The sequence below is a fragment of the Leptonychotes weddellii genome, chromosome 3, assembly GCF_054177405.1.
Source record: "Leptonychotes weddellii isolate Sample4059 chromosome 3, ASM5417740v2, whole genome shotgun sequence".
Classification (NCBI taxonomy): domain Eukaryota; kingdom Metazoa; phylum Chordata; class Mammalia; order Carnivora; family Phocidae; genus Leptonychotes; species Leptonychotes weddellii.
Window position 1 is genome coordinate 112,702,559 of NC_138371.1, and position 12,582 is coordinate 112,715,140.

Sequence of the window (12,582 nt, forward strand, 5' to 3'; positions counted from 1 at the left end):
AAAATAAGAGAAAAGGAAAAAAATAGAAAGACAATTACTTCCATGTAACCACTACCACAGCTCTCCCCTCCCATGCAACTCACTTAAAATCACTGCTATGAGAGAAATTCAGGTACTAATCTTGATTTCACAACTTACCACTCTTCTGTGCAATTCTTATGTATACCCATGGGAACATATTTAGATATCTATTGGTCACTCACTCCCTGACAAAGTCCAATGTTACTGTGTAATTTTGAGTTGCACCCCCAACTTTTCTATGGAAGTTTCCCAACATGCAAAAGTAGACAGGATAATACAATCACTCCCTATGGACCCATGACCCAGGCTCAATAATTATCACAGCAAGGGTGCCTGGGTGGCTCAGTTGGTAAAGCATCTGATTCTTGATTTTGGCTCAGGTCATGATCTCAGCATTGTGAGATCAAGATCAAGATCCGCAGAGGGCTCCGTGTTGGGGGTGGAACCTGCTTGAGATTCTCTCTCTCTCTCTCTCTCTGCCTCTGCCCCTCCCTCCTGCACACGTGCTCGCTCTCTCAAAAAAAAAAAAAAATTATCATAGCCAGTCTTATTTCACCTGCTTCATACTTCATTTCACCAAACATCCCGCCAGTGTTCAGATTTCCCGGATTCTCTCATAAATGTGTCCCTAGGGTTGATTTGTTGGAAGCGAGAGCCAACAAGATCCACACATTGTACCTGGATGCCATGTCCCTTACGTCTCATGTATTTCACTCTTCTCTCTCCTTTTTATTTCCACCTGAACTTCCCCCCATTACCTTTCATACTTAGATGTTCAAACTCTTAGAAATGAGTTAAAAGAATAATTCAATCAACATTGCTTACCTTTCATCTCCAGCCACCAATTGTCAACATTTGGCCTCATTTATTTTCTCTCTCACATATGAACTGTTGACGAACCATTCAAAAACTAACTTGCAGACATTGTGACACTTGGCTCCTAAATTCCTAGTCAAGCATCTCCTACGGACAAGGACATTCTCCTACATAACTACAATAACACGAGCACATCTAGAAAATGAACACTAATTTGTAATAGCTAATGTTAATAGAATTTTTTTAATTTAAAAAATTTAAATTTCCCTGATGGTCCTAATAGTGTCTTTCATAGTTTTGATACTGCATCTGGTTTTATGTCTCTTTGGTGTCTTTTAATCTACAATTGTCCTCATGCCCTCTTTGGTTTCCCTTTTTGAAGAGTCCAGGTCAGCTGGCTTTAGAACACCCCACATTCTGAGTTTTTCTGATGGTTTCCTCAGGATTAGATCTAGGTGACACATTTTTGGAAGGAAGGTACATAGGTAATGTTTGTATACTTCTGTTGCACATAATGACAGTCTGTACTATCATGTTCCCTCTGGTCACTTGGCTAAAAGGTGGTGGTAGCCAGATCTCTCCTCTGTAAAGGAACATTGCTTCCCTTGTAATATTAGATAACTTAAAAAAATATATATTAGATAACATCAGGGCAGGAAGGCAGGGATGGGGGGCTGGGCAGTGACACTGTGAGACCCCATGTAATGATCCTGTTGCCCACCAACCTTTCCCTCAATGATCTTTACTTTCATTGCTGACCACTGCCTGAATCAAGTATTACATTAGGAACTGGAGAATGTTGATTTTTCTCATTATGTAATTTCTTCTATATTTACTTTGTGGCATTGTCTTGTAAAGAGGAGCTTTCTTTCCCCTTCCCTTTAAATAAAGATTTTATTTATTTATTTGACAGAGAGACAGTGAGAGAGAGAACACAAGCAGGGGGAGTGGAAGAGGGAGAAGCAGGCTTCCCATGGAGCTGGGAGCCCTATGTGGGGCTTGATCCCAGGACCCTGGGATCATGACCTGAGCCGAAGGCAGAAGCTTAACGACTGAGCCACCCAGGTGCCCCTCTCATTCCCTTTTACTAATTTTTAACATCCTTATTCTTTATGATGCTCAAGTTGTCCCAAATTTCACCAGTAGGTATCCCTTCAAGCTGGCTCCTGTGTCCTTGTCTACACAAACCTTAAAAATATTGTTTTTCCTTTCTAATTAGCAAAGAAATATATATTCACTGCAGAATATTTTTAAACAGAAAACTGCAAAAAAGGGGAGGTTCCCATATTCCCCCAACTAAAAATAATTATTAACATTTTGATCTTCTTTCCAGGAGACAGAAAGATAGGTAGATAGATAGGTAGATAGGTAGATAGAATTTCTTTTTTATCTGATGTTTTGTTACATTAAAAACAGAAACATAATATAGAGCATACCAAGTTTTCACCAAACTTATTTCCAAAGCAATCATTTCCCACCTCATGAAATATCTTGCTATGACATTATTTTTAATGATTATGACATAAATATTCACTTGGGTGTATCATAACTTACTTTTCCAATGCCCTATAGTTAAGCATTTACTTTGTACCAACTTCTTTGATTATCAGCAAGATTATTTTTACATGTGCTGATCATTTAGAAATACTCTTTTATGAACTGCATTTTCACATCCTTTGTTAATAAACGTTATCTCCTTCTTACTGAATATGTAAATTTTTAAAAATTTTGTTTATGATAAACTTTAACATAAAAGTCTAAATTTTTAGAAATTTTCTAGTCATATGCATCCATCTTTTACTTTCTATTTTCTGCCTGTGATGATACATTTACAAGTCTTTCCCAGCCCAGGTTTATGTAAATATTCATCTTTGTTCTATTACACTGTCCTCCCCAATTCATCTAAAATTTTATTTTGGGGGCGCCTGGGTGGCTCAGTCATTAAGCGTCTGCCTTCGGCTCAGGTCATGATCCCAGGGTCCTGGGATCGAGCCCCGCATCGGGCTCCCTGCTCGGCGGGAAGCCTGCTTCTCCCTCTCCCACTCCCCCTGCTTGTGTTCCCTCTCTCGCTGTGTCTCTCTCTGTCAAATAAATAAAATCTTTAAAAAAAATAAAAATAAAAATAAATAAATAAATAAATAAAATTTTATTTTGGTATGCTGTATTGGTTAAGGGTCTAACTGGGTTTTTTTTCCACATGGGAACCTGGTTATCCCAAACCCATTAACTGAATACTTTGTCAATTCCCCATTGCTTTAAAATACGTTTTTTTAATGTACTAAATGATAACAAATAATTAGATCTATTACTGGACTTTCTGTTTTGTTCCACTAAGCTTGATGTATAAATTCTTCATTTTCTTCTTTTCCAGTATTTTCTTATTTTTTAAATTATATCCAGTAGTTATGAATCTTTCCTTTATACAATTTATACTTTTATTTTCTTATTTTGTTGAAGAGACATTTCTGACCAATACCACATAAAAGGATTTTTTTTTTAAGTAGGCTCTATGCCCAACATGAGGCTTGAACTCACAACCCTGTATCAAGAGTCACATGCTCTAAGGACTGAGCTAGCCAGGCGCCCCAAGGATATCCTTTTCAAGATGTCTTTGATTCTTCTCCTGGTGGGCTAAATTTGGTTGTTGCAATAAATTTTCTTTTCAAGAGTGCTGAGCATACACAAGGGGCTTGGCATATATTATCTCTCCTTAACCTTTATAACAATCTTATGAAGTAAATAATATTTTCTCTAGTTTTTAGATAAAGAAACTAAACTTTTAAGAGGTTAAATAATTGGTCCAGGTTTATACAGTGTGGATGCTGTGCTACCTGAATTTTACCTCAGATCTACACAGAGTCGGGAATACGTGGGTGTTATATACTTTGTGAGCTCTTGTGTGTCTGAGAAAGACCTTATATTGTCTTCACACATGAGCAGTTTGACTGGATGAGAACTAGTGGATTACAGTCCTTTCCCACAAATGTTTATAGTTCAACAATGTTTCAGTTAGAAATGGGTTTAATTGCATTTAGCAGAAAACTCAGGTAACAGTGTCTTTTAAAAATTTATATATTACATATAAAAAATACAGAGATATCACATGGACCCAAGTCAACAATGAATCCAGGTATCTTCCACCTTTCTTAGCATGAGGCTTCCATTCCTTCCCCCCTCCATTCTGTGCCTCCTACTGCAGCTCCAGCTTTCACATCCATATTCTACATGGTAGAAATCGGCAAGAGAGCCTTGAAAATGTAGTTGTTGTTTGCTTTTTTTTTTAAGATTTTATTTATTTATTTGACAGAGAGAGACACAGCGAGAGAGGGAACCCAAGCAGAGGGAGCGGGAGAGGGAGAAGCAGGCTCCCCGCTGAGCAGGGAGCCCGATGTGATGGGGGGCTTGATCCCAGGACCCTGGGATCATGACCTGAGCCAAAGGCAGACGCTTAACGACTGAGCCACCCAGATGCCCTGAAAATGTAGTTTTATAGTTGGCACATTGCCACACCCAACAAAAAGGAACTAAGGAGTTTGGCGTAGTTAATAATAGCTTTGCAACATTCTTACTAGTGTGTGTCTAAGTACTGAGTTTATCTTTTTATCACTTTTGTTTAGGTCTTCAACTCAGAAATATGTGCTCTTCTATCTGTAATCGTAGCTTTGGTTATATTTACTATGGTTTTATTTGATTATATTTATTATCACATGTGTCTTCTTTTTTTTTTTTTTTTTTAAAGATTTTATTTATTTATTTGAGAGAGAGAGAATGAGAGAGAGCACATGAGACGGGGGAGGGTCAGAGGGAGAAGCAGACTCCCTGCCGAGCAGGGAGCCCCATGCGGGACTTGATCCAGGGACTCCAGGATCATGACCTGAGCCGAAGGCAGTCGCTTAACCAACTGAGCCACCCAGGCGCCCCACATGTGTCTTCTATATTACTCTTCGATTTTCTGAATTGTGATTCTATTCATCTCTATTTCTTTTTTTTTTTTTTTAAAGATTTTATTTATTTGCGAGAGAGAGAATGAGAGACAGAGAGCACGAGAGGGAGGAGGGTCAGAGGGAGAAGCAGACTCCCCACTGAGCAGGGAGCCCGATGCGGGACTCGATCCCGGGACTCCAGGATCATGACCTGAGCCGAAGGCAGTCGCTTAACCGACTGAGCCACCCAGGCGCCCTATTCATCTCTATTTCTAATGGACTTTTAAAGTCCAACATTTTCTTTGGATTCTTTATTAAAAATAGTTCTCATTTAGCTCCTTTTTAATTCTTTTCTGCTTCTTAGCCAACTCCCTTCGTATTTCAGACTCCTTATTATTATTTTTTTTTTATTTCACGGCATGGAGAGGAATTTTCAAGAAAAAAACTTTAAATATATAGAAAAGGAAAAATAATATAATAAATATCTGTATACCTACCACCTGGATCTATAATTGTTAACATTTTCTCATATTTGTTTTGTTGGCTTAAAATTCAACCAACCCCCCTGCCCTTAACTCTGGCATTCCCAACACCTTTACTATACTTCTCTTTTCCCTTTTCCAGGGTACTTATCCCTTCTAACATAATATATAATTTCTTTATACTTTACAACTGCTTCCCTACCTCTGGCATACAAGGTCCATGAGGGCAGGATCTTTGTTGTGTTCACTAATTATTCTCAAGTACCTAGAAGACTGCCTGGAATATAGTAGGCACTCAATAAATATTTGTTGAATGAAATAAAGTATATTTTTATATCTATTCATGTTTATATATAGACTTAGTCCATTCCTTTTAACCGCTATATGTAGTGCTCCATTATCAGCAAATATAGCTAACATTTATTAAGTGCTTACTCTGTTCCAACACTATTCTAATGGATTTACATTTCTCATATAATGCTCAAATAGACCTGTGAGATAAATACTGTTAGTAACCCCTGTGGTACAGATGAAGAAATTAAGACTCACTGCAGCTCTAATGACACACAGACTGAAAGTGAAGAAATAGAAAAAGATATTCCATGCCAATGGAAAAGAAAATAAAGTTGGAATAGCAATACTCATATCAGACAAAACCAACTTTAAAACAAAGACTGGGGGCACGTGGGTGGCTCAGTCGGTTGAGCATCCAACTCCTGATTTCAGCTCAGGTTATGATCTCAGGGTCATGGGACTGAGCCCCATGTTGGGCTCTGCGCTCAGCACAGAGTCTGCTTGTCGCTCTTTCTCTGCTCCCCCCCACCCCCACTCGTGCTCATTGTCTCTCTTAAAAAATAAATAAAATCTTTTAAAAAAAAGACAATAAAAGACAAAGAAAAGACATTACATAATGATAAAGGGGTCAATCCAAGAAGAGGATAGAACATTCGTAAATATTTATGCATCCAACATAGGAGCACCTAAACAGATAAAGCAAATACTTGCAGGCAAAAAGGGAGAAATTGACAGTAATACAATAATACTGGGGACTTTAATGCCCCTCTTTCATCAATGAATAGATCATCCAGGCAGAAAATCAATAAGGAAACATTGGCCTTAAACAACATAGTAGACCTAATGGGCTTAATATACAGAACATTTCATCCAAAAACTGCAGAATATACATTCTCTTCAAGTGCACATGGAACACTGTCACACATAGATTATATGTTAGGCCACAAAACAAGTCTCAATAAATTCAAGAAGACTTAGTCATATCAAGCATCTTTTCTGATAACAGTGGTATGAAACTAGAAATCAATTAAAAAAAGAAAACTGAAAAAAACACAAACATTTGGAGACTAAACAACCTGCTACTAAATGACCAATGTGTCAATGAACACATCAATAAGAAAATAAAAAAATAGCTTGAGACAAATTAAAATGGAAACACAACTTTCCAAATCTATGGAATGGAGATAGCAATAGCTGTTCTAAGGGGGATGTTCATAGTGATACAGACCTACTTCAAGAAATAAGAAAATCCCCCCAAAAATCTAACTTTATACCTAAAAGAACTAAAAAAAGAAGAAGAAACAAGGCCCAAAGTTAGTAGAAGGAAGGAAATAATAAAGATCCGAGGAGAAATAAATGAAATGGAGACTAAAAAAAGGACAAAAGAAAAGGTCAATGAAACTAATGGCTGGTTTTTTTGAAAAGATAGACAAAAATCAATAAACTTCATGAAGAAAAGAAGACTCATCAAGAAAAAAAGGAGAAAGGACCCAAATAAATAAGAAACTAAAGAGAAGTTGCAACTGATATCACAGAAATACAAAGAACTATAAGAGACTACCACAAACAATTATATGCCAACAAACTGGAAAACAGAAGAAATGGACAAATTCCTAGAAACACACAATCTTCCAAGACTGAATCATGAAAAAATAGAAAATCTAAATAGATCAATTACAAGTAATGAAACTGAATCAGTAATTTTAAAGCTCCCAAAAAACAAAAGTCCAGGACCAGAGAGCTTCACAGATGAATTTTACTAAACATTTAAAGAAGAGTTAGTCCCTATCCTTCTCAAATTATTCCAAAAAACTGAAAAGGAGGGGCGCCTGGGTGGCTCAGTCGGTTAAGTGTCTGCCTTCGGCTCAGGTCATGATCCCAGGGTCCTGGGATTGGGCCCCACATCCGGCTCCTTGCTACACAGGGAGCCTGCTTCTCCCTCTCCCTCTGCCGCTCCCCCTGCTCGTGCTCTCTCTCTGTGTAATAAATAAATAAAATCTTAAAAAAAAACAAAAAACTGAAGAAGAAGTAACAATTCCAAACTCATTTTATGAGGCCAGCATTACCCTGATACTAAAATCAGACAAAGACACCACAAAAGAAAGAAAATTTTGAGCCAATATCCTTGATGAACATAGATGCAAAGATCCTCAAAAAATATTAGCAAATCAAATTCAACACTACATTAAAAGGATCATACACCATGATCAAGTGGGATTTATTCCAGGGATGCAAGGATGGTACACCATCTGCAAATCAGTCAATGTGAGGGCGCCTGGGTGGCTCAGTCATTAAGCATCTGCCTTCAGCTCAGGTCATGGTCCCAGGGTCCTGGAATGGAGCCCTGAATCGGTCTCCCTGCTCAGCGGGGAGCCTGCTTCTCCCTCTCCCACTCCCCCTGCTTGTGTTCCCTCTCTCGCTGTGTCTCTTTCTGTCAAATAAATAAATAAAATCATTTAAAAAAAAATCAATGTGATACACATTAACAAAACAAAGGATAAAAATCATATGAACATCTAAATAGTTGCTGAAAAAGCACTTGACAAAAATCAACATCCATTTTTATCCTCCTGGCCACTAGACACCATAATAGCTAGCCTTTGTGGCCCAAGCATGGGCCTTTAGGCGTTTGTCTGAGCAGCCCTCCTTGGGGTCCTAGCCATGAGGCCAAGAACCCAGCTGGAAGTGGAAGCCTGGTATGTGGGTCCTGGAGGGAGATCATGCTGTGGGATTGTCCAGGCCTAAGGCAGGGGTGAGAGGGGTGGTTGGGGGGGGGCCTGCAGCAGGAGGGCCAAACTGTAGGTGGCCCTTGTCTCACTCCAGTGCTTGTCCTAGGTCATACCTTCAACACCCATTTATGATTAAAAACTCCCAACAAAGTGGTTATAGAAGGAATATATCTCAACATAATAAAAGCCACGTATGACAAATCCACAGCTAACATCATGTTCAATGGTGAAAAGCTAAAAGCTTTTCCTCTAGGATGAGGAACAAGATAAGGATGCCCACTCTTGCTACTTTTATTCAACATAGTACTGGAACCCCTAGCTACAATAATCAGACAAGAAAAAGAAATAAAAGGCTTGATTCAAATTGGTAAGGAATAATTAAAACTGTCACTATTTGCAGATGACATGACACTACCTACAGAAAACCCTAAAGATCATCAAAAAAACTATTAGAACGAATAAATGCATTCAGTAAAGTTCCAGAATACAAAAGTAACATACCGAAATTGGTTGCATTTCTATATACTAATAATGAGCTATCAGAAAGAGAAATGAAGAAAACAATCTTATTTAAACTACATCAAAAAATAAAATAAAATACCTAGGGATAAATTTAACATAGTAGGTTAAAGACCTGCACTCTGAAAACTGTAAGAATATTTTATTGATGAAAGAAATTGAAGATAACAAAAATAAATTGACCGATATAATATGATCATGGACTGGAAGAATTAATATTGTCAAAATGTCTATACTACCCAAAGCAATCTTCAGATTCAATGCATTCCTCATCAAAATACCAATAGTATTTTTCACAGAACTAGAACAAATAATACTAAAATTTATATGGAACAACAAAAGACCCCAAATTGCCAAAGCGATCTTGAGAAAGAAAAACAATGCTGGACGTATTATGCTCCCTGATTTCAAATTACACTACAAAGCTATAGTTATCAAGACAGCATGGTACTGGCACAAAAACAGACACATAGATCAATGAAACAGAATAAAGAGCCCAGAAATAAACCCACATTTATATGGTCTATCTAGACAAAGGAGGCTAAATAAACAATGGGGAAAAGACAGTCTCTTCAATAAATGGTGCTGGGAAAACTGGAGAGCCATATGCAAAAGAATGAAACTGGGCCACTTTCTTATGCCATACACAAAATAAACTCAAAATGGATTAAAGACCTGAATGTAACACCTGAAACCATAAAACTCCTAACAGAAAATATAGGTAGTAAGCTCTTTGACATCACTCCTAGTAATATTTTTTTGGACCAGTATCCTTAGGCAAGGACAACAAAAGCTAGAACAAACAAATGGAATTACATCAAACTAAAAAGCTTTTGCACAGTGAAGGAAACCATCAATAAAATAAGAAGGCAACCTACTGAATGGGAGAAGTTATTTGCAAGCCATATATCCAGTAAAGGATTAATATTCAAAATATGTAAAGAACTTACACAATTTAATATCAAAAAATATCTGATTTAAAAATAGGCAGAAGACATGAAAAGACATTTCTCCAAAGAAGACATGCAGATGGCCAAGCGTCACATGAAAAGATGCTCAACATCACTAATCATCAGGTAAATGCAAATCAAAACCACAATGAGATATCACCTCACACCAGGCAGATTGGCCATTATCGAAAAGATAAGAAATAACAAGAGTTGGTAAGGATGTGGATAAAAGGGACCCTCATACACTGCTGATGGGAAAGTAAATTGGTGCAGCCACTATGAAAAAATGTATGGAAGTTCCTCAAAAAATTAAGAATAGAACTATCATATGATCCAGTCATTCCACATCTGAGTATTTATCTGAAGAAAACAAAACACCAATTTGAAGAGCTATATGCACCCCTGTGTTCACTGCAGCATTATTTACAATAGCCCCGATACGAAAGCAACTTAAGTTTCCATCAATAGACGAATGGATAACAAAGATGTGGTGCATATATGAAATATGACTTAGCCATAAAAAGACTAAAATCTTGCCATTTGTGACAACGTGGGTGGACCTGGAGGGCATTATGCTAAGTGAGGTAAGTCAGACAAAGACGAACACAATCTGATTTCACTTACATGTGTAATCTGAAAAACAGAACAACTGTTATATGTCAATGACATCTCATTAAAGCTGGAAAAAAACAAAGACCCATGAGTGGTACAGCTGGATTAAATCCTAGACTTCCGGTCCCAGAGCTGCACACTATAAAATAAACAAACCACATTTATTTATCCTTTTCTCTAGTGACATTTAGTTTGTTTGCAATTTCCCCTACCATGAACAAGTTTCAGCGAACATCATTGTGCCTATCTGCCTTTGCATGTGTGGAACAGTCCCTGAGGGTATATACATCAAGCGGAATAGCCATGGAATCCTTTTTTGTTTGTTTTTTTGAAAGTACAGAGAAGAGCAGATGTTATTTAAAATTTTCTTCTTCCCTTCAGAAAATTTTTTCCCCTGATAGAATATACGTTCTATGAAGGCAGGGATTTTTGTCTGTTTTGTTCACTGCTCTCTTCTAAGCAAATAGAAGAATGTCAAGCACATAAGAGATATTTGGTAAGTACCTGCTGACTATATGAATGGTTCTTGAATATTAGGCTCTGTTGCCTTAATTATGCAAACACTTTTTATACAGCCCCAAACTGTGTGAGGGGAATTTCTAGTTACTCATCTTTGTACATTGAGAATTTTACCCAAACCTTGGATTTACCCCCCAAAAGGGACTGGAAGAGAGGAGTCTTCTTGGATTCCAGCACTTTTCTCTGATGTTATTCTCCTCAAGGACTTTAAACTCGGGGGTCAGGAACAAGTTCTACGACTCAACAGCCTGAAGAGAATGGGGTGGGGGCCACAGCTGTAAATGACTTGGGACAGTTTCCCCTGAGTCCTGGTGTGGTTTGACCTTCGTGGTGCTGCCAAACACCATACCAGGGCTGAGCCTTGCCCTTGGAGAGATGCAGCTCAACCACTACCAGCCCCGTGGACACTTCCAAGCCACAGTGGCTAAGGAGACTCCCGTGAAGAGTTCCCAGTCTGTCCCACTGCTCACTCCTGCCCTTACCCTTTGTGCCTCTGAAGTAGGGCATATTGATGAGATCCCAAACCAGACTCTCAGATAGCCCTCAAGTCCAGTGGGGTCCCACTCCACTTCATCTAGAAGAACTTCCTTTCTCTTGCATGTGAATAGCTCCCTTCTGTAGAATCTAGCAGTGGTTTCCCCCAAGTTTCTATTGTTGGTCAATTCAACCATGCTCAGAAAAGGCATGAGGGGCGCCTGGGTGGCTCAGTCGGTTGAGCGACTGCCTTCGGCTCAGGTCATGATCCTGGAGTCCCGGGATCGAGTCCTGCATCGGGCTCCCCGCTCGGCAGGGAGCCTGCTTCTCCCTCTGACCCTCCTCCCTCTCATGTGCTCTCTCTCTCTCTCATTCTCTCTGGCTCAAATAAATAAAATCTTTTAAAAAATAAATAAATAAAATAAATAAATAAATATAATGAAACAGGGCGCCTGGGTGGCTCAGTCAGTTGAGCGACTGCCTTCGGCTCAGGTCGTGATCCTGGAGTCCCGGGATCGAGTCCCGCATCGGGCTTCCTGCTCAGCTGGGGGTCTGCTTCTCCCTCTGACCCTCCTCCCTCTCCTGCTCTCTGTCTCTCATTCTCTCTCTCTCAAATAAATAAATAAAATCTTTAAAAAAAAAAGAAAAGAAAAGGCATGAGAAGCACACCTACCTCAGTACTAGCTTGTTTTTGGCTGTGTTTTCCCCAAATGTCATAAATCGGTTACAGACAACGGAACAGTGGTTGAACAGGAAAACTGTCCCTTTAGGCTCTTTGACTGCTGCTTCATGTGAAAGCAGCTGCATCTTTGATTCTAAATTTTAAGCCTCTTTTTAGTGTTAACTACCGGGTGGTGGAGACAGCACATCCAGTATCTTCACGTGTAAAACACAGGAATGGTTCTCCTGTGCACAGATGGAAGAGGACTTCGGAGGGGGGGCTGTACCCCTTTTGTTCTCTTGTCTGTTTTCCACAGCCCATTCATTCTTTTACAACTCACTGTATGTGAATAATCTCCTTTTCACTTTTGTGCTTTACTCAAGACCCATGCTGACAACTGAACTGACAACTCTCAGGAAGCTTCAGGAATTAACAAATCCATCAAATATTTAATGATTTAGGTCTACGAGGTGCCAGACCTTCTCTCAGAAGCTGAAGAGAAAGTATTTCCTGATCTCATGGAGCTTACAACACATCTCATCTCAAGAAGCGTACCTCCTAGTAAAAGAAATAGATCCTAAA

General features: G+C 38.8%; 1 protein-coding gene and 1 non-coding gene across 5 annotated transcripts in view; both read right to left on the bottom strand.

Annotated features, from left to right (window-relative positions):
* The window catches only part of N4BP2L1 (NEDD4 binding protein 2 like 1), a 28,145-nt gene that overhangs the window by 9,494 nt on the left and 6,069 nt on the right, over positions 1 to 12,582 (bottom strand). The window lies entirely within an intron of this gene.
* On the bottom strand, positions 12,033 to 12,159 carry LOC115938727 (small nucleolar RNA SNORA16B/SNORA16A family). The gene has a single exon (XR_004073765.1). It is a non-coding gene; the product is annotated as a small nucleolar RNA SNORA16B/SNORA16A family (small nucleolar RNA).